This window comes from Prinia subflava, chromosome 20 (assembly GCF_021018805.1).
Source record: "Prinia subflava isolate CZ2003 ecotype Zambia chromosome 20, Cam_Psub_1.2, whole genome shotgun sequence".
Taxonomy (NCBI): domain Eukaryota; kingdom Metazoa; phylum Chordata; class Aves; order Passeriformes; family Cisticolidae; genus Prinia; species Prinia subflava.
This window is the reverse complement of record NC_086266.1, coordinates 3,518,645-3,542,425: the sequence shown is the minus strand read 5'-3', so window position 1 is coordinate 3,542,425 and position 23,781 is coordinate 3,518,645.

Sequence of the window (23,781 nt, the reverse complement as noted above, 5' to 3'; positions counted from 1 at the left end):
TCTGCCTGTTTTTTTTTTTTTTAATGGGAATATTTCAAAACTACTGGGTTTGCTCTTTCCCATTCAATGCACTTCAAGTTCAAAGAGGTACCACAAAAAATTCACATTTGAAGAGTTGTCCTTGTAAAGGAGAGGGTATTTATCTGGAATTACAAACCAGTAGTTATTTTACTTTGCTGTGGCATGTTCTTAATAAACATGAATAACATATTAACTAAATTGCAGGTTTCTCCAGAGGCAGAATAAATATACGCCAATCCAGAAGGAAGTCACTGTTTCTGCAGGTGTAGAGGAGACTGCTACAGCAGTGCTAGCCTGTATTTGCCTCTCAGAACATTGCAAATTAGAAGCAAATATGCTGAAATGAGCAGAGCTAACCAACAGAAACATGTATTAGGAAAAGAAAAATTAACTGGATGAAAGGCTCCAAATTAAATGTTTTAGAGAAAATGGTGTAAGCCTAAATATTTGACAGCTAAAGGCCTCGGATCTCCTTCTCACTTAAAACACATTTCACTAATAAATTTTTTAATAATTCTTTTTCAATTTCTGCCAGGTTTAAGCCCAATTACCCTAGGAGATTTGAAGGTGTGATCAATAAGACATTCACTGCTGAGCAACCTGAACAACTGTGACAAGGCCAACAGGAAAATAACTCATGTCCCAGTGCTAAATGTTCTGCAAAGTCCAGAGCACAAGTACATTGTTCCTGTAGCACAGAAATTATTCCAAAAAACTCAACCAGTCCAAGAGAAGTCCAGGAATAAACTCGACATTGCACAGATACCACGTTAGCCCTGGAAATGCCTAAACTATTCTCTTATTTTAAAACTAAGCTAAGCACATCACTCAACAAGGCAAATCTTGTGGGTTCCACAACTTTCCTTCAAGAGAATCTGCAACTCTCTATTCTTAGAATTTTAAGACTTTTTAAATACATAAGTAGCTCTCACAGTGGTGGTATTAGGGCCAGATTTTCAAAGTAGTTTAGCTCTTATTTTAGCCCTTAAATAAATGTGCAGATTATGGTGTAGGCTCAGGTTGTTGCCGTTCAGCATTTTCAGAGTGGGAAGGAGACACAGCACAGATGTCTTGAACACAGTTTGACCCTTTCACTTTCTCCCTAAAGAATGCTGGAATTCTGATTCCAATCCTAGGTGCCATTTAATTAAATCATTAAACATTAGGGTCCTAAAAAATCTCACCCTTAAGAAAAAAGAAAGCAAACAACGCCAGATTTACAGCAAATGGGACAGAGCCCACACTAAGCTGGCTTTATCTGGTTATTTTACAGCAGCTACCCTAGGCCTGGGCATTTTGATCTTGCCTACAATGCACCTTCCTCTCTGCAAGGCTTGGGCTCTACAGGAATTATTTGGGCCATACACTGCCTGCATCAGGCCAAGTTCTGCTGCCTCAAAAAAAAAAAGGTTTTTTGCTTTCTCAGATTTTTCACCCAGTGGGATCTGGTTTGAGGGGATCCCTCCAGCCATAAGGAGAAAAAAAATCAGCAGAAAATGTTAAAAATGCTAATAGAAATTCTGACCAATAGCAACTGCAAACAATTTATGGCATGTGATTCAGCATTAAAGTTATTCTTAATTTAAAAAAAAAAAGGTATAGCAGCATGACAAAAACCATTAAACAATGAAAACTTTTGGCTGTGCAAAATAAGCTGTTAAAAGTGGAGAGGGACCCAGATGAGGGGAACAGGGAATGATGTAATTCAGGTTGCTGAAGAATGGGACATTAGAATAAGGAACTAAAATGCCTTAATTTGGTCAAGCCTCTTCTTTCCCTTCATCCCCCTATACTGAACACTCTTGCTTTATAATAACAGACTGAGCACGTGGCTTTTTATTGCCAAATTCGATTCTCTGGGGTTGAGATTTCTGCCCAAACTTGGCATTTCTCCAGCTGCTGACATGCTCTGCACTGAGAGGTGGCATAGAGAGGGCATTTGTTTGTCCCTAATTCAATTCATAGGATGTGTGCTAGAGGACTTTTTTCAGGTCATGATATCTCTCCCTGACTCAACAGCAGCTGGCAGCTTCCACAAGGAGAGCTGTAGGAATGGTTTTGTGACTTTCTAGAGTAAACCATTCCTGAACAGTGCTTTTCATTACCTATTTTATTACCAGATGGCTACAATTTATGTAACGGGACACAGGGCCACAGAGGGGAGGAGTAAGTTGACAAGCATTACTGATGAAAAGCCAAACTTGTTCCCCTTTCAACAATTTTATTCAAATTGTTCTAAATCTTTTCTCTCTACAAATGGTTATAACTGATAATGAAATGTACTTTGATCATACTTAAGTTAAAATATGCGCTGTCAAGTAGCCTGGAGATTACACTTGCTCACATTCAAAAATTGTATTAAACTAATGATTGCTCATTACAGAAATAATCATGTAAAGGTATAAACAAACAGAGCTATGCAGGCATAACAACACAGTAGTATTTTAATATTTTATTAAATGCAAATTGCATGGATACAAACATAGCAACCCTTATTTCATTACCATTGTTCTGTAAATTTGGTACTAAATATATTCCAAGTGGAGTTGCTCAAATGAAGCTCATTTATAAAACCTTGGTCATTTCACCAGCTTGCTGCTGCTTTTAGTTCCTCAACTCCTATCTGAAACAATTAAAAATGGGCCTTAATTAAAACTTGCAAATTTGATACCATGAGTTTGCTTAGTTCTAACTGCTTTTAATTTTAAAAAAATTTCTCAATTGATACTTAGCCAGAATCTTTTTATCAGATAAGTACATCAATGTACAAGATGTATCTGAAGGATGTTTTAGGCTTTCAGATTTTGGTTGGATTAGACAGAAAAATACTCTAAGAGCCTTATTTTGGAAAGCCTAGAGATCAACTGTACAGTTTTCAAAGACCTAAAGCAGCAGGACCAGGAATCCTCCACACCACACAGAGCAATGGGAAATGTGCAGAACATCAAGAGCTAGTGAGAAAACACAATTGCCCAAATCCTCCATTTCTCCTGGCAGTGTTAACCATAGGGTCCCCTGCCCAGCCACGTCTTCAAGATTTTCTGAAATGATCAGCGACAAATAATTTGTGAGAAGCCAAATTGCCCCGTCTTACTCACGCAGTTAAAATTAGAAATTGTAAAGATTAATTTGTGGACAGTTCATTTGTCCCTCACTAAAGGTTTTGTAGGAAGCTGCAGAGCTGAGTCGTGTCTTCCCCAAGCCATGGTGGGGATGCCACCACAAACTGACTGCATTAAAACTTAATTAATGATTGATAGCCCCTAATACATCAGCCCATGAAAAAGGAACTCCAGAACATCCCCTTGAAGATCAGAGGTTTATAACCTCACAGCTCGGTTTTCAAAGGCCGCGGGCTTTTTAAAAAATCAATATACCTTGCAAAGCAGAGTAAGTTTAGTCTCAGGGGAAGAACCCAGAATAGAAATCAGAAATGTCTTTAGAAATCAGACATGAGTCAAGTATTAGCCCGTGAGTCAGCAAATCAGGTGCTGAAAGTGATGCATTTTCTAAAGCAGAGCTCTGTGTGATCCTGTGAACACACACAGCTTTCACTGCCTTCAAGAGGAATCTCTGCTAAAGAATTGAAATAATACAATCTAATAAACACAATGCTAAGGAACGGAGTCCCTCAGCAGTCCAGAAAGGAATATTGTAACCCCTGAAGGTTTTAAATCTCATTTAAATGGTGAAAGTGAGGTAGGAGGCCCTGAAGCCCTAATCAGATGTATTAAAACCGAAAGAAAATATCAGACATGGGAAATGATTGTAATTAAAATTTGAACACGTACAAACTCCAGCGTTACTAAATGGAAATCAAACAACAGTATTTGGTGTTAAGGGACTGAATAATAAGCCACCCTTTAATCACCCCCATCTGTTCTTGCAAGTGCATACTTGCAAAATGTTAGATTAATTCCAGGTATTAGAGAGTTAAGTATCCCATAGAGGATGCAAGACTTGTTGGCCTTATACCAGAAAAAAAGACTATTTTAATTAACAAATAAATATATTAAAACAATCACTTTTCTTTTTTAAATTTGCTTTCATTATTCATTGGAAGTCAACAGATAGGGGGAGAATGCATGAAAGAAATTTCCTTTTTTTTAAATGATATTTTAGATTTCTGCTTACAAAAGCTTTTCTTAAAATCTATGTTTTCTTACAAGTTTGACCTGATTTCATCAGCTCTCAGAAATAAAAAACAGTATTAACAAAATAAGGAAGTCAAAGTAACACTTGAAACAGCTTATCTTCTGCATTTACTTTTAAGTGCACAACAGCTGCTACTTTTGATTTATTTTCTAGATCAAAATGTTTCCCAGTTCCTCTGTAATAGCCTGGCAACTTTAAGGTCAAGTTGCTTCTCATTTTCTTGTCTTACTTTAATATTTCTGTCACAATTTTTAAAGGCCTCCCCCACAACAGCTTTCAAGTGTCCTTTCTTGGCATCCCTTTGGAATTACAGGTATAGGAGCAACCTGGAATTACAGGTATCAGGCAAAGGAGCTGGATGATGCAGTTGGATTATATAAGGGTACAATTCTCCATTTATTTATCCCTTCCCATTGCTACATAAACTGCTCCCTCTTGGCTCATGGTGACAGAATATTTCATTTTCCCAGTCCATTTTCCCACAGAAACACGAGGTGCTCTTGAGTTCATGTGAGCAAGTATTTTTTCTTAATGAAATTGCGAAATTTATGTGCGGTGTAACAGCTGAGGGAAAAAAAAGGACGTTAAAATGTGGAGAATTTGCTACACAAACATAATTGTGTATGAAATTTCCTTGGTCCTTTCCAAGTTTCAGCCTCGAATTCTCCTGACAGAACCAACTCTTTGCCACATCAGCTCATCTATCAGCTTTCCACAGAGCTGAGGGATCTCCATCCTGTTCTGAGCTGCTTTAGGAAACCTTGCTGGGAAGAAAATATTTGCTTCTCTCAGCCTCCAAGTGCCTTCCTCTTTACATTTGATTCAAAGAGCAGCCAACAAAAACCACCAGCATTGCTTGACTTTAATGACTATTTACTACTGAGGAGTGGAAATAAAAATCCCTCTTAGAGATTTCTTGTTATTTGAGATACCACCCAGGCTGTTTTACATGATCAGGAGGGTTATGTGACAATTCTTCAATCTTACAACTTTGTGCATTTCTTAAAGCAATGACTTTCCTGATAGCATCTGTCAGCCAAACCCCTGGATTTCCACAGGACTGCACTTGACAGATTGTCACAGACCTACACTTTAGGCCAAGGAAGAAAAATGGCTTTTCAGTGCTGGCATCCAGTCTCCTTTTCTGACTCAGAACAGAATGAGCACTTTTAGCTGTGGCTGATATCCCTGGCCAAGTGTCATCAATCCACTGAAACAGAAGTTCCTTTCAAGTCTTCTGGATGTTTAAGGAGCAGAAAGAAACTTTCCTATTATGTTCCTCTTTCACCCTCAACAAACAATCTCAACTTCAAGGCAATAAACAGCACTGAAACATCTTTGCACCAAGGAGGGAGTAGTTCAGTTGCCTTTTTTTTTTTTTTTAAATCACTACCACAGTTCTTATCAAATCCACGATTAAGTAGCAGAGAGTTTTTCAAGTTACAAAAAAGCGTTTGAATACTGCTAAAACTTTACATATGCTATTTCCCTTTTTTGACAAAACCCATGGGGGTGGGGAGGAAACAACTTTTAAGCTCACTTTGCAGTCTATCTAAATTCAAAATCCACTTTTTTCCCCTCATAAAATTACAACGTTGCTTCAGGAATGTGGTTATATTTTTCTGGAAGTACTCTGAAATGTTATCTTTGTGCAAATTTTAAGCAAACAAGCAAATTTCATGCTTGTTGTGCTTCTTTAAGAAAACTGCAGTAGGAAGTCAAAGAGCATGGGAGACACGTGAGGATAATCAGGCTGTCAGGAAAATATGGATATGGATACTTGGAAAAAAGTAAACTAAGAAAACAAAGATGACATAATATAGAAATTAAGGCCTGTTTTATTATGAGAAACACATTGATGTATAAAAGTTAGCAGTTCAATATTGATACTTCTAATATAAACCTACAATGATGAAGTAACAGGGAACACTTTACAAACTGCACCCAATAATGCACTCAGTGAAATCACCTTGGATTCTCTGAAGTCCATACGTGAACTCCAAAGCCAAATCTCTGAAATTCTGAAAAAGCCAAGGGTTAAGCAGGCAAATGATTGAAAATGTTCTTGAATGAAGGTACATTTTCTCCACTAATATATGTATTACTCAACCATTTCATTGTGATCTCCATGTCCTGATCCTCCTTTCAAGAACACTTGGTCATCAAAACCTGGTTTGTCTGGCCACCACTACCTCACTACCTGTGACCAAGAAAAAAAAGCAAAAAAACATGTTAATTTTGGTTTTGGAAGGAGGGTATAGAATTTTTTTCATTTTTATATAAAATAAGCATTCAAGTAGAGAAGAAATAAGTTTTTTAGTACTAGTCTGTTGTCAAGCTGCAGAAATTTTGAACTAATGACAAATTTCAAACTAATTAAGAAAGTACTCTCACTCTTTAAAGCTGCAGACAATTGTTTCAAATGAAATGGGAATGAGCTATATAATAGTCACCATTCCTACACCTGACATCTGCTTCAAAGCCTTCATTTCTCCTTATTTATGCAAGAAGAGAATAAAATACTCACTGTCTCAACAAATAACATCTGCTGCAAGTTTCTTAGTGCACAAAGCAATTGTGGAAACTTTCAGCAATTCATTGTGATGGGACACTTGAGCAGGCAGTAAGAATGGGCTGTTCTAATTCCAAATAAACACTTCAGTAGCACAATATTCTGTAAATCAGAGATTACAGACTTTTTATGCTGAGCTAAGGCTGTCATACTGTCAATATCTCCTTGATTTTCTTAACATATGATATTGAATGTCTGTAATGAAACCAGAGTGCAAATATCACGTTTTAGGCTGCCATGGCACATCATCTTATTTACTATTCAATACCATGCTGGAAGTGTATTTCAGACAATAATCCCAAACAACTTCTACTAGAGAGAGTTGTATGATTCATAATAACAACACATGAAAATAATTTTTGTTGGAGATTTGTTAAATATGACAAGGTGAATCGATTCATGGCAGCTTGGGCAGGAAAAATCTGTGCACAGCTTGATGTGAGTCCTGTCTTTCTAATTGCCAGGATGAAGAACATTCTTCCTTTCTGTGAAATGTTCTGGACATGGAGTATGGATATTTGAAACAACCCAAAATATATCAGTTTTATGGCTTGTACATCCCCTTTTCCAAGAATCCTGATTTGTATCCCACATATATCACTGATTTCCCCCCTGTTGATTTTTCTCTGTTACTAGAAGAGATTGCATTAGCTGTGCTGGCATCTCTGAGCAGGAACCAAACATTTCCATAGCAACTTAATACTGCTACACTGCCTTGGTAACCAATTTAAGATAATTATTTATGATGTTTACCTGCACTGATGTTCCAGGGCTGAATATTTTAGGAGACTATCATTCTTAAATATAATTGCTAGTTTCATGAATAAATCAATTTATGAATAGGCACATTTTTATAGTTTCGTGTAGTATCTATTAAAACCCCTTCCTAGATGCACATTTCAGTGTCTTCAATCTGTAAATGTCCTCAAAATGACTAAAATCATCAAGAAACCAAAATCAAGTGTCAAGAAGAACACATTTGTAAGGAGAAGAGGAAAAAAAAAAGACAATTTGTTTTTAGTAATTACCAAGATTTAAAGGAATTTAATTTTTTTTCACACAACATTTGAGATTTTCCTTGCTCAAAAATCTCAAGACTGATTCAATCCATCTTAACTGTGTATAAGCCACAATTTAACTTTTAATCAGATATACTAATAAATTAATGAATTAATTATATCATTTATAATAATAAATTAATAACACAACAGATTCAGTTTTTTGAACCTCAAACCTATTTTTCTAGTGGCTGCATTCAAGATAACTTCAACCTGTATGCTACCACCTATTACCATACTACACATTCAATTATAAAGAGAAATTACAGGCTCTTCTTCCTCATATTCCATGACATCAGTTGTTTGGATTCTTTTATTTTAAAAATAATTTCCTCCTAATAAATTACAGTAAGCAGAATTAGACCTTATTTAACTTCAAGTATGCTGCTTCTTTGGGTTTGAATTGCAAGTGCACTAAGAAAAAAACAGAATAATAAAAAGGAAACAATGCACAAGCCAAATGTATGAGAGCATTTGATGCTTTATGTGACTGCAAGAGCAGGAACCATGCTAATAAGCACTGCCAAGACCACATAAAACAGTTTAGAATTCCCTTTTTATCATGGAAATGTAGAATTGTTAGGATTGGAGAGGAGCTTAATCTAGATCCAATCACCCTGCTATGGCCAGGGATGTCACTCACTAATTCAGGATGCTCAGGGCCCATCCAAGCTGGCCTTGAACAACTCCAGGGATGAGGCAACACCTTTTTAATAAGGCAGGGAGTGTCCTATTGAGTTAGCTTTAAGGTTACAAAAAGTCAGCATGAAATCTTACTGCTATAAACCAGCACTTGTACAATTCTCATTTTCCTTACAGTTCAGTGTTCTCTGTCTGCCTGAAAGTGCTTGAGAGACAGCGAGCACATATGTTCATAACTGCAGACACTGTGTCCTGAGAAGTGCCAGGAAAGCCACTGTGCCAAGATAGCAATCACTTAATGACATCGATTTCTTGTAAAACATTCCACACCAGGGAAACAGCAGTTATTTCTATTTTTTTTTTCCACTGTCTGTTGAAAGCAAGGAGCAGAAGTCTCTGAGAGAGCAGTGAAAGCAAAAAGATTTGATACCTAAGAGTTTTAGTTTAAAGATACCTTGTGGACATGGTAATTGTGTGGTCCCTTTTTGTGTGATCAAAGCCAGTTCAATACAGGGGTATCCAGCAGAAAGCAACGTGGCAGCTTTTCAACCTCTGAGGGAGCAGATCCAAAGTTTGGATGTCAGGCTCTCAGAAAGTTTTGCTGCCTGGCAGAGCTCTCTGAAATAAGAAAGAGGAATGCTGGAAAGAGGAGTCCTCTTTAAGCTGGTCCCTGGAAGTGCCTGCAGTGGCAGGAGGCTGGCAGAAGGACAGACAGAAACTTGTGACAGACAGACACGGAGTGAGAGATAAAGCAGGAACACAACAGGGCAAAGCCTCAAAGGCAGGAATCAGGAATATGAATTAAGGATGAATGAAGAATTTCTGATAAATGGTTTAATCCAAAATTCACTGAGGACAATGCAAAGACTCTGGAAATGGTTTGATATGAGGCTTGTAATCTTGAATGACTGCATTTAGAATCTCTGCTGGACCAGCGTATCAAAACCCAGCCAGCACTCCTCAAAAAGTGACTTCATAAAATCTCTCCTAAGACAAAGATGCCACTGCTGCTTTGAAGATACAGTCATTAAAGGATGAAGCATGTGAACAGTCAGCATGACTTCTCTGAAGTTGAACTATAATCTCCTTATTATTTCTTACTGAGTTTTTGAAATCTTCTCTGTTGCAAACAGAAGGCAAAACTGAGGCAAACAGCTTAGTCTTGAAATTACCTGTAGACTAACTTTAGTCTGAGTTCTTTTTTCTGTGTGTATGGGCATGATCATGCCCAATTCCAACAGCATTTAAGCTTTTTACAGTTACATTTACCTGAACAAACACTGAAATGCAGTGTAATTTTCCTACCTTATATTAGCTATTTGTTACAGCTGCTTGTCACACAGTGAAAAATGCACTTTTACTTTTGAAATTTCACCATTCAGTCAAGAACAGTAAGGAGATGTTCCTGTAAAGGAAAAATCCCTCTATCACAGGCTAAATTTTATTAAAAAATATCTTTCTTGAAACAAAGTGATGCTTGGTTAAGAAACAAGTCAATGACACTAACATAAAACAAGTTCAGTATGAGTCAATTCTGAAGCAAAACCAAATATGCACACGAGTCCATCCAGACACACTCGTGCACAATGACTCAACAGAGATATTAAACACTAAACGAGGCATTCTTGTCCCAGTGCAAAAACCCATCCTCGTTTTTATGGAAGGGTTTTGAACAGAAGCAAGGATGAGAAGTGATGTCTTTGTATTAACACCTGACATTCCATTTTAGAAATCTCTGCTCCCCTTATAACATGATACAGGATATGTGCTCGAAAGTATAGCCAATTTTCTGCAGCTTTTTTTTTTAATTTTGGTTTTGAATAAATGTGTAAAACAAGACTGCAATATTTGGGAGTGACAAATAAAAAATACAGTTTAAGAGTATGGGGCACCAGTAGAGAAAGGATATTTGTAGAAGTGTTATCCACCTTGGATATATGGAAGACAAGAAAATATAGTACAGCTCTCTGAGAGGTTTTATCTGGCCATACACTGAGCAGCCCAGACCAAGAGCATTTCCAAGGGGACACTTTTTAGACTGTCTCATTGTGCTTGACTCTACAAATGAATATATTCATTTACATTCCAATCCCTGAGCAGTTCCAGGAATGGTGCCAACCTTTTATGAAGAAGTGGATCAGTCAATCATGCAGGCCCACAGAACGGGCACTCATTTCATATATTTAATGACCTAATAGGAGCCAGATTGTTCATGTATTTACCAGTCCAAATAGAAGTCAATGCCTGAGAGTAGAAGAAATAAAAGGCCTTAAATATATTTCAGAGGAAAATTATTAAGCAGGGCAGGAAATTCAAGGCATGATCCAGCTAAAACTAAGTTTTAAGCTTTCAAATATTTCTTTGTACAAATAGCTGTGGTTGAATTTGGGGCTTTTGGGGCGTCATGATTTTCTTTGGCTTTGCCTTCTCTGTGGGCTTTTTTTTTTTTTTTTTTTTTTTTTAAGAGGGAATTATGGACTACAGTTTGTTCCTTGTATACAACAGGCTACAAAGATCTACATTTTTTCTCCTGATGCTTCAAAGATTTCTCTGCTTTGATATCACTTCCAAAATTATGCCTTGGTAGACAAAGAATTGCCTGTGAAAATACTAAACACTCCTAAAAGATGTTAAATGCTTTGGTAAACAGCTTGATGGAACCTCAGCCCTGATCATGTGGATCAAAATCTGTAAATCCTAAAAGCAGCAAAGCTCCACCTCTATTTGTGATTCATCAAGATAAACAGAATTATCAGGACAGAATCTAATGGGAAGAAGCAGAATTGAAACTACTCAAGCCCAAGATTTGGAAGAGATGTGGGAAAACACCTAAAAGCCTTGTTCAGATCCTTATGTGGGAAAATGTTTAGCACAATAAAATAACAAATCCAAAACCAGTCACACACATCAGTACAGCTGGAATTGTCCGGTGTCAAATCAGGATTTCATTCCTCTGAATTTAAAACACTCCAGGCTCTCCCCTGATGGCCAAAAGCTACAATGGTCACCTCTAGCAAAGGCTGCCTTTCAACTTTCTGCCAGAAATCAAACTGAAGTGAAGAAAGGGGGACACCTAGGGTTGTGTTTAATGAAGGACAGCAGCCAGAAAAGGTTTTTCTGTTGAATACCGAAAATTCCCGACTCTGGCAGAAAAGAAGATAAACCACAACACCCCACACTCACAGCCAGAGCAGCCTTCCTCACCAGATCCAGCCCCCAGCAGAGTCTCAGACCTTTGGAGCCTTTCAGCAATTTGATTTAGGAGAGCCAGGTTTAAATCCCAGCCCAGGTTAACCCTGTGATTGCCAGGTTCCACCTCATGAGCCATTGGTTGCTTTGGGAACATTTCCTCTCCAACTCTTCCACTTGGCTTCATGGGAGTAAATATGAATTGCAGCAGAGACAAACAGAGTTTTTCCACAGCTCACATGAACACTGCAACTACTGAAGTGTAAAATCGGTGTTTCTCTGCTGCTCTCTAGCACAATAGATATTTAACCACTCAAACAGTGAATAAAAATCAAGACACAAAAGAGGAACCATCTCAGTATCCCAGTAATTAGGTCTTTCACTGGGAACAATCAGCACCTGACAATGATGGAAATGTGCAGTTTTCTCTGTTAGAGCAGCAGAACAAAGAGTTCAAAGCAACACCCAAACTCTGGTCACACACCCGATACCACTGAGTGCTCAGCACTAAGGGAGGTTTGATTCCTCTGCTCCCTGCCACCCTGGATTGAACTGGACCTTTAGCTCTTGCAACAAACCACAAAGGAGCCAGGACAATGATCCCCTCTAAAAAATGGCTTCTAGATTATCTGGTTTAATTTCCCTGCACTGAATTTCATAAAAGAAATTGGAAAACAGCTTTCAGAAACAACTCTTGCTTTTCGCATCCTTGCAGTGATGTGGAACGTATTTAGATTTGTGGAATTTCTTTTTCCTTCAATCTGATAAAATTTTTATAATGGAATTTAAAAGGACCAAGCTTTAAGCGCAGAATGAAATGGCATTTAGGTGCATAAGAACTCATCTAAAGAATCAAAGAATGTATGGAATGACACACTCATTTATGCTTGTTTTGTTATAGCAGAGGATTCCTCATTTAGATATGCTGCATGAAAAATAGATCTTCTGCTCCCAGTAAAATTAAATGTTACTGATGCATGCATTTTTCCTGAAGTCTATTTTTGACAGACATCTATTACATTGAATCAGTCTGCTTTTCATCAAGCTTTGCACAACTCAATGTTGACAATAGAAGGAACATTTTTGATAAATATTTTTAGCCAAGACCAGACTGTGGGGGTAGAAATCACTCAGTCATTAAATGAATCCAGTTAACCTTGTACAGCTGTTCTACTTCTTTAAAAATTATTAGTATAAGAGATCAGGAAGGCTGTGTAAGTGAGTATGTCTACATAGCAAACCTAGTTTATTATTTCATGATGGCTACCACATTACAATATGTACTGGCTGCACAGAATTAATGAAATATAAAAATAAAATCCACATTTAACCTTGGAAAGAACCATGAAGTTCACTGACCTGTCTCTGCAGGCAGCCACCAAGCTGGGGTACGTTGCTTTTTCCTGCTTTCAACAGCTGGTCAAGCCTGATCTAAATTAAAGAGGAATTTGAGACATAGAAGAATTATTTATTTACAGTAAGGAATGGGAATTCTGTTTCAATGCTTTCACCTAAATAGCAACATCAACCAGAAGAGGCTACATAAGTAAATGGAAAAAAAAATAATGGAAAAACCCCCCATTATTTCTCTGAACCACACATCTTGAGTTAACCAGCACCTGTCTGCACAAATCCATTACCCCTAACCATCCACACATGAACCAAAAACTGGAGCTATATTCACAGTTACACACATTAATGCAATAAAAGAAGGCATGAGACAAAGGGGAAATAACTTCACTGCAGCTGCCAGAAGTCCAGGTAAATCTTGTTGCTTGTACAAAAAACCTGAACAAAAAAGGAAGAGGTCTTCTGGTTTTCCCTCACTTTCCAGCCTGAATTGACCAAGTTTTCAAATCACAAAGATGTATAAATTTCAGCAGAGTCTTGAATGGTGCAAAACACAAAATTCTGCAGTCACTGAAATGCTTTGATATAATTTCTTCCCAATCCTGATGTTAAAATATGTGTTCATTGTATAAATATCACATATGCAAAGACAGCAGACTGTTTAATGAGAAGGGCAACAGCTTGTGGAGATGGGACATAAAAGTCTTTACAGAAAGGTTACAAATTCAGGCATTACCACAAAACCCTTTTATTTGCTGGAACAAACAAAACCCTTACGACTGCCAGGTGATGCATTTTCAGATGTGTGCCAAAATCAGACTCCACCTAACTGGCGTATTTTACACTCTTCTGAAAGAAGATCTTTGGAACAGCAACCAAAACCCATGAGATTTTCCAGCTCACTCATAGCTTGTTCTGCCCCCTGAGCCATGAAATTCCTGATTCTTTTTGTGTTATCACACAACTCGTGCCTTGTTCCACTCCAGTGAGACACTGACTGGAACCCAGCCCATCACTACCAGCAAAAGCAATGGGCCACGAAAGCACTCCAATATTTAGGAATTCATTTGTCTCATTACCTATTCACTAATCCGACAAAGCAGCTAAAAATGAAATTAAAACGTAAAGTGCCAGAGAACAGTAGCCAAACAACTTTAGCTTTCTGTGGCTGGCAATCATAACGCAGACAATCCATGCAAGCCCTGCCTCTGGCAGAGCTACAGAGGAGCTCTTTAAAAGCATTAAATGGCTTAAGAGACAAGAGGCAGCAAAGAGGCAGGAGGCTCTGGAAAGCAAGATCGTGTTCCTCATAAAACAGTGTCAGTTCCATCTGAAAAACAACTCTGCATCAGCTCACCCACACGGCAATTTGCACCTCAGCAAGAGGCAGCCTGCACAAATAGGAATGACTTATTTGGGCAGAGGAAATGTATATTTAGCTGTGAGCATTCAAAAGTAACTCTGATTTGATTTTGCTCAGATCAATGCTTACTATGTGAAGAATTGTTCAAAGCAGTGTTTGGAGGATGAAAAAAAAAAGGGAGATCCTTTCTTTGCTGCTTTGTACCTGCAAGGAGCTGTAACCCATCCATGGCTCTCCCATTCACTGGGTAGAGTTTGTGGGGAGAAGATAAATCCAGAACAAGTGCTCACACAAAACTACTAATATAAAAAAACTTCTTGAAACTGGTCTCTCTCTTCCTACACAAGATTGTTTTTGGTGTTGAGGCAGTTGGGTTTAATAAGTGTAATATTCCTTCCATCCCAGACACCTTTTATTTTTTTTTCCCTCTTTGGTTGCTGTAAAAATATACTATATTCTTTTTATTTATTACTTTATTTCCTAGTGTTAATATGATATTTCTTCATGAAGAACATTTATTTTCAAAAAAAAAAAAATAGAAAAAATTGAAAGTTCTCTAAGCTCTTAATTGACAGGTGGTGAGGGGTCAAAACCCATTCCACACTGCCTTACCAGAGAGGGATATATGACTATTTTTACCCAAAGACAGCAACATGTAAAGTAATAAGAAATAGAAGGAAAACAGGCATTTTGATTCCTCTACATCCTCATTATTTCAAATCAGAATAAGAATGGACATCTTGGATCATTCCCCATGGTGAGAGAAACCTCCTTCTTGCACAAAATAAAAACTGTCACAGAAAGTTTTGTGTTAGACCTACAGAGACTCAACATCCAGTCCCTAGTTTTAAATAACACATACATAAATATTAATCTTCTGTGGTAAAATAAGATTTTTAAATCAAATTATGTGGGGACTACATGTTCAGTCTACCAGGAAAAAAAACTTATTAAATTGTCATTTTAAACTAATTTATATGCTGCATTATATTCAGTATACTTTAGAAAAGTATATTCATATTTGCTTACAGTTAAACTAAGTTCTCTTCTGGAATAAATTTACCTCTGCAGTAGCACATTAGGATCAAAGCTAAGTTACAGTAGTCAGACTTAAGATGAAATATCATCTCTAGGTGTTCCATTTGTAAAATAATGCTTTACTATTTCTCTTGTAAGTTTTTCCCAAGGGGTAAGTTACTAACAGAGGAATTGGTGTTGAAAATAAGAAAAAATACTGTAAAGTATATTTATTCACACACACAAAAATGGAATATATTTAGAAATATAGATATTTCCCAAAAAAAGGTGCCAGCAAAGTCTTATGCTTTGAAAGAAAAAATGTGTTTTCAGAAAAGGTTTAGAAAACAGTTAGAATTACTTCTCAGTTGAAATTTAATTAATTTTCTTCAGCACAATCTTATAGAAGATAACTCTTGCTCAACATGCCCATTTTCTTTTCTGGACCTGTTTACAGACATAATCAATATTATATCACATTTGGATTAAACCAATTGCATCAAGTGCAGTAAATACAAGTAAATACCTGGCTGAGTAGCACACATCATTCTGAAAGGGTTTATTTCTATTTGAAGATATTGCTCTGAATAATTTAACAATATCTGTCTGCAAAAAACCCAAATCTAAATTTCATCTACAGTCATGAAAACATTATTTGCTAACAAGATTTTTCTGTAAGCATATTAAACAGTAATTTCTAGAGAAAAATATCTTCCAAATTGGAACAAAAATCTTGCAATCCCAAAAATGAAACCAGAATTAAATTTAAATCCTGTAAGTCCCAGGTATTTAATTTAAGGTCAGATCCCCTTTCTTAGGCAAATGGTGATTTATAAGACTGATGTTTGCCAGCCTGGCACAGGACATCACCAAAGAGGAAGCAAATTAAGCCAAACCCAAAATTTTGAAGAATTGGAATGTTCTGATACAATGGAAAGGTTTTCCTAACTTGTACTGGAAATCTGTGAGCCACAGCTACACTTACAATGTTTTCTATATACTAAAATTTTTATCATCCAATGTTTAACACCCAGTTAAGCCACTTCTATTTCTTACACTGCTGACTGTCCCCCCTCTGCTTCTTTTGTGACCACAACCAGATAAAAATGACAAAAGGGAGAAGTGTCCAGCACATAAAATCCTAAACATGATCCTAATAATCCTAAACTAAAACATGAGAGCTTTAATTTAAAAGGGAATAATGCAGAACACACAGCCTACAGCTGGACAGTAAGCCAGTTTTTTCTAAATGAGCTTGAAGTCAGGTTTTTTGCACTTTTAGTCCAGGATTCCTTTAGGAATCTGGCACTTTGCATTCCTGTGCTTCTGTACTGATGCATCACACACCAGTGAATATCACAGATGATACTAGAAAGCCAAGATGGGCATGGGAAAGGGGAAAGGCCAAACAATTCTGATGAAAAAGGAGCAATTGCACTCTACAACATCAAATTTATATGACATAGATGTGACACTAGAAACAAATGTTAAAAATCTTCATAATGAACCACACAAATTCACATGAGTAAAGTGTCAGCTCTGTATTGAGTGTTTGAAATGAGAAGTTACTTATAAATAATGCACTAACTGTTCTGGATAGAATGGTAACAAAAGCCAAAAGCCAAAGTTGAGGGGGATTTAATGTTGTAACATTTGGTGCACTCAATTTCATTTTAGAGAGAGCTGGAAAAGACAGCTCAGAGCTCCTCACCATCCTTACTCATCTTGGCACACAAGAGCAGGTACAAGTCAGATTTCACAGGGCTATGGAGACAAATTTTACTTCTGCATTAGTGAAATGAGATTGGCTTCCTCCACTTTCTTTCACCCTTTTAAATAGGATCACACCTAGAGAATAAATAGGGCTGTAATAACACTCAAACACTGAAATGCCACAGAGGCTCAGGATTTCAGACAGCAGTTGTAGAGTTGTTTAGTTCAAGGATATTTCACTAGAAATAATAACAGACCAAATTCTGCCAGCCTCTTTCAATAATATCGGCAACTGAAGGCATGATTTAGCAGAAAGCTAAAGGAAGCAAAATCTTTCACCTTCAGCTTCCTTTTTAAAATTAAATTTGAAGTGACAAATATAATCCACGTTTTGATTTTCATTTAATAATTACAGTCAGTTTCATTATTAATTATAAAATTTTATGGTCAAAACACTCATTATATTCATGGTTGCATCCATTTCCACAGCTTTGGAATTATTTCATACTGCAGAGTTGTTAATGTTTGCTCTTCTGAATCATGGCAAATGCAGTAGAAGTTCAATAAATTATTTACATTTTTAAAGACCAAAAGTTTATTAACATTTGCCTGGAAGAGTACATCCATGCTTTGCTCTGAAGCTGAAAATGTAAATTAGCATCTTCTGGCTTGATCCTTTTCTCACTCTGTCAGTGTCGTTCTCAGTTGGAATGGTCCAAATGAGATAAATCAAACCCAGAACATATAAATACCTCCAAGAATAATTCCCTAACACCTCCAGAGCTCTGCACTGAACTTGGATTTTTCAGTTGCTGCAAAAGCAGAACACTGCAAACACCATAACAATGTTGAGAAAAAAGTCTCAATAATAGAAATTCCCACTGCAAGATTTCAAAGTGTAGAATATTTACAGTGGGCCTCTTTGGCTTTATTGGCAACACAGGGGGCACATGAGGCAGACAGAAAATAAAGATGTAACTCTTGATCCTGAGGCTCCTCCTATTCCAACAAAACCAACAAACAGCTGAAATTTTTGAGGCTTTATCAATAGTAAATGAATGTAACTGATCCAATGTCTAAATTATAAGCAGAGAGACCCAGCAGCAAAATAATAAAAATATATCTGTACTTATTGTAAGAGGTGAGTCAGGCCATATTCTGCCAATTTTCTCATAAAATACAAAAGTTGGTGTGGACAGTATGGATGAGGCTCTCAGTCTGTAGGTGAGGACTCTTGACTGGAGCAAATCAGGAGGGAAAGAAGTTGGTAATGAGGAGTAGGGTAGAGAACAGCAAAAAAGGGAAAAATTACAAATGAAAACCACGGGAAAATGGAAGTTTGTTGTTTCTAACACAGTTCTTGTTGAGTATCTGCATTCCATCACCCCACAGCTGAAGAGCTCTTCCTGGATGGGATGCAACAGGAGCAAGACAGAAATACTGCTGCTGAACTCTTATTTTTTGTTTCTAATCCTCATTACGGCAAAAAACCACTCAGCAACACCTTGCACAATGCAGGAAATTCCCCTCTCCCTTCTCATTGCTATCTTAGACTAATAGCTTGAAGCTGATTTATTTTCTTTGGATAAAATATTATTGTGCTGCACAAAGTTCAATGAGCTATAGAACGCCCCAGAAGAATACAGTGTTACATGAATATGACAAAGTAATCTCATCTTCTCTCTATACAAAAGGGGGAATAATTTCCTGTTGACAGGAAAATATTTTACTAAACCAGAGGCATCAGGCAGACGCCTTTCATGGAGAATGGGACTGGGGAAAACAGTTTAATAATCAGCAGTTTATATGTCCTGACAAATGCTGTGTACAGCCAGCATTGAAGATGATTTATAGTCAGGAGTTACAAAGAGAATAAAGGCTTGAAATGACAGTGAAAACCAGCAGAGCTGCTGGTCATTGTCATCATGACAAAATGGGATTTTTTTTTTTGGTTTTTATTTTTATTACAGGAAAGAATTGGTGATTTCAACCTAAAAGCACTGGCTACCCTGTCCTATTGTTCCCTGACCAAGCTGCACACAATGCAGATCAGATCACCTCAATAAAGAAAAACCATTGCATGACCTTTCTGCAAAGAGGAGACAAGAATTCATTTCACTGCAGCAATGTTAGCAAAAGGCTGACAGAGGAGCACGGGGCTTTCTCTTCCCACATATCACTACCTGGGGCCTGCACAAAGAGCAGGGAGCCAGCCCAGGATAAACCTGTCTGTTAACATTTAACCCGAGCAAAAAAAAGGGAGACAGACACACAAACATTTCCATCCCCTGATGTGTTTCCTGGGCTGGGGAATCTTTGGGAGGATAATCTTTGCAACACCAAAATGCGTGGTGAGATCTGTTTGCTCTGTTGGAGGGAGTGACCCGCTCCTTCAGCACTCCTCAAAGGCTCTGAGTCCTTAATTGCCAAAGATGGACATGAGCACAAAGAGGTAAAGTGACTTTTTTGTTAATATCTCAAGAAAACAGTTGGTCTGGCAAAGGCACCTGAGCCTTTCCTGGCAGAGCTTCACCACGAGCAGGTTTCCCCTGTGTGGGTCTGATATTTTTGGGGCCTGAGATATTTTAACCTGCTGGTAGGTGCTAACTCCTTTCCCAAGGGAAAAGTTTCTTGGGAAAGCTTCTTCCCAAAATAATCTTGGCAAAACAACTCTTCTTCCCCAAAAGGATCTTTTTCCAGGTGGTGTTTGCCTTTCTGGTTGTCAGAGAAAAACATTTTGGCTGTTTCTCTAGTTTCACCAATGGCACTGGGGAGGTGTCAGTTCTGTTCACCCATTGTGTTAAGTCTGTATTGGAACACCTTATAAAATTAGACAATTAAAGCCTTTTTTATGCCTTTTGCCTTCTGAAATATTTGGAGTCTTTTGTCTTTTGTTCGTGTCCTACAGCGACATCCCTGCTCTCCAGAGTTCAGGGCAGCAAACCTTGGACTGCCTGAACTTCCCCCACCTCCTGAAATCTTTCAGCAGGGAAATACAAAAAGCCTTTAAATCTCTCATGACTCACCAGCCGAATGTCTGAACACGGGCACACTGAGATTATATCACAGCACTTTGCCCCAGGGCCACTCCTCAGCTCACTGTTTATGCAGGCTCTGCTGGGAACATCATTCAAAAAAGGCTGCTCAGAAATGAGCAGATCATTGTGGAGTGTGCACAAACCCAGTGATGTGCACGCATTACTCCCTAAAAAAGACAAGATGTTGAAATGTCATCCGAGTACATGGTACATTATATACTAATGAGATTATTTTGGGATGCAGATGATAGCAATATGCCAGCAGAGGAATTTCATAAAGGCTCAGAACAGAGCTCTTAGACTTAATACGTTGCACTTAAGGCAATCTATAAGAAGCACCTTCAAAAACAGAGCAGGACCTCAGCCCAGACTCCTTAGGCAGGAAGCTGCTTTCCTCAGTTCAGTCTAGAATAAACTGAGCACTGAAACAAGTGCTTTAATCTCAAGTGCTAAAAGAAATTGGGACTTCCCCTTGCTGACTGGGAATCATCCCTGTAACCTGCCACACCACGACCTCTGAACCCCGGCTGGGAATCACTGCAGGGCAGACACAGAATCTGCTTCTTATCTCTGCTCTGCACTGGGGATGGGATAATCTTACATCATCTTGAACATGGCTAAAATTGCTGTACAGCCTCTCAAAAACAGTGCTCTGGTTAATGAGAACTTATGAATATTGGCAGAATTTGGGGTTAGGATTTAAATGTACAACACTACTCAGCAATGATGAAGAGATGGAATTTTTTGAGCATTTGAGTGAAAACAAGGCCCAGAATATCACAAGGCAGTTTTGCAAATTCTAACAAAATGCTTTCCTTTTATTTTTTGCCCATATTCTGTTTTATGATCAGTAAGATTTAATATATCACATCACCCAAGGTATCAGTAGCAACAATTTGCAAACCTCTTTTCTCCAGGCTGAGCTCCCTCAGCTGCTCCCCATCTGATTTGTGTTCCAGACCCTTCTCCAGCTCCATTCCCATGTCTGGACGCGCTCCAGCCCCTCAGTGTCTTTCTTGTGGTGAGGGGCCCAGAGCTGGACACAGGATTTGGGGAGTGGCCTCAGGGGGATGTCACTGTCCTGGTCCTGCTGGCCACCCCATGGCTGGCACAAGCCAGGTGCCATTGGCCTCCTGCCCACCTGGGCACACCTGGGCACACCTGGGCACACCTGGGCACACCTGGGCACACCTGGCCCCTGTTCAGCTGCTGTTCACCAGCACCCCCAGGGCCTTCCCCACCAGGGCCTTTCCAGCCCCTCTGCCCCAGCCTGGAGCTGCAGGGGGGGGTTGTGACCCAAGGGCAGGACCTGGCACTTGGCCTGGGTGACAAAAAACCCCATGCAGTCCATTTTAAATATTAACAATAAAAGTATGTATGTCCTCTATTTTCAGTCAAAATACTTCCCTTGACTAAAAAACCCCAAATATCCTCCTTAAAGGCATTTCAATTCTAGAAATACATTCCATTGCCAATAAGAACGAGTTACAAAAAAGTGATAAAAATAACAGCAAAACACTCTCCAAAGAGTGATCTCAGTCATTATATTCCCAGGTCTGCAGTAGGCTGAGTCAAATCATGCAACACTTCTCTACAACTTCCAGCAAGAGGTGTTACAGAATTCAAGAAGTCATAATGCTGTAATGAACAAAACACTGAAGGAAGATTTATCAGGCCTCTTTTGGATTAAGTGTTCATTTATAAGTGGTTAGATGATTAACAGATATTTTAAGTATTCTTGTTTCTTTTAAATGAATAGCACACTGCATATACATTTAAAAGAAAGGCTGCAGGAGTTAGTGATTTATGAGAATAAACTTCAGCCACAGCTTCTGTAATTAATGACCTGTCTACTCTATTGGGAGATACTATTTGTTATTAATATCTCCTAATCACAGATTAAACACTTCAAATAGCACCTTATTTTAAAGTATGGCAGATATATCTGCCTGCTTAAGAATCTAATGTTGGCACTGCAATATTACTGAATATTCACAACTATTTACTGAGATTTGTCAACCCACAGTTTACCAACAGAGCAGCTACAAATAACACACTGAAATACACTCCTACAAAAGAATTTCTTTCTGATATCAAATCTAAACCTACCTTCTTTCAGTTTGAAGCCATTTCCTCTTGTTTTATCACTCCCTGCCCTTGTGAAATGTCCCTCTCCAGCTCTCTTGGTGGCCCTTTAGGCACTGGAGGATGCTGTAAAGTCTCCCTGGAGCCTTCTCCAGGCTGAGCAAACCAAACTCTCTCAGTGTCTTCATACAAGAGGTTCTCCAGCCCATTGATCATTTCTTGGCTTCCTCTGGAGCTGCTCCAACAAGGCCATGTCCTTACGGTGGGGACTCCAGGTTGGGGTGTCCCAAGAGCAGAGTTAGGGTGGAGAACCCCCTCCCCTGCCCTGCTCACTCTTTTTTTTTGAGGCAGCCTGGGGTATATTTGGCTTTCTGGGCCATGTCCAGCCCCTCATCCAGCAACACCCCAAATTCCTGCTCCTTAGGGCTGCTCCACATCCTTTCTGTTTCATTTCTTGATATCTGGGTTTAAGGCAAATCCTTTCTGGTAAGACATGTAGGAAAGATCAGAACTGATTGCTAATAAAGATCAATTCTGCTTGTGAAACCTTAATCTGTGCACAGCTTAGCACTCCATCAAATCTCACATCAGCATAAAAGGAGAAAAAAACTCTCCAAAACAGTTAGAGGCAACATATCCCCTTATCTTATTTCCACTCTTTTTTTGTATACACAGGCTGAATAATCCATTACACCCATTATCAAATCATCAACAATAGGATAGCACAACAGCAACTCAGATTTACAGCACAGTTTAAATCCAAACTGCTTGGAGCAGAATCTAACAGGATGATGTGACAAGAGCTAGCAGAAATTTAACATAAAAAACCCCCCAAAACAACAACAAAAAATAACAAAAAAAAACCCTCAGAATACTTTAAAAAGGATATCAGCTTGATTGATAGAATCTGGTAACCTTTTCCAGGTGAATTTTCCACAGCAAACCTTCTAACTTTCAACCAGAGGAACTAGTCCACCATATCAGACATACTAACTTCAGTATAAAACCTTGTTTTTCAGAAGGCAACATGTCTACTTTTTAAAAATGTACATAGTCATGCCAAGCATCTGAAAAGCAAACTCCATTTAGTGTTTAAAATTTTGTATTTAAATAGAATGGGGTGTTCATAAAAAAACCCCACAGTTTTGCATCTGTGCTACTGAAAACAAAATCATTTTGCCTCACAAGATATAGTGCCTTGAATATTTCATTACACAACCATATTAATGGTGATTTTGTGATTAAGCAAATCAAAATTCAAGCTGTGAGAAGCTGAGTTTTCCACATGTTTTTGTAGTATACCATAAACAACAGGGACAAGAAGAAAAGCAAGGAAGATTTTATTTTAACTGAACATTTCACCGAGATGACAAGGGGCAATTCCTCACCTCCTGGATGTGTTTCTCCAGGTTGTCATAGCCCATACACATCTTTCATGCTCCAAAGTCTTGACCCCTGTCCACTATTTTTCATCTTCATACAAAGTTTATCATGTCAAAGATTAAGTTACTGTCATGCTTCTATTTTCTTTTATGGAAAAATATATCATGCACATCTCAGTGACTACCATGGGCACTC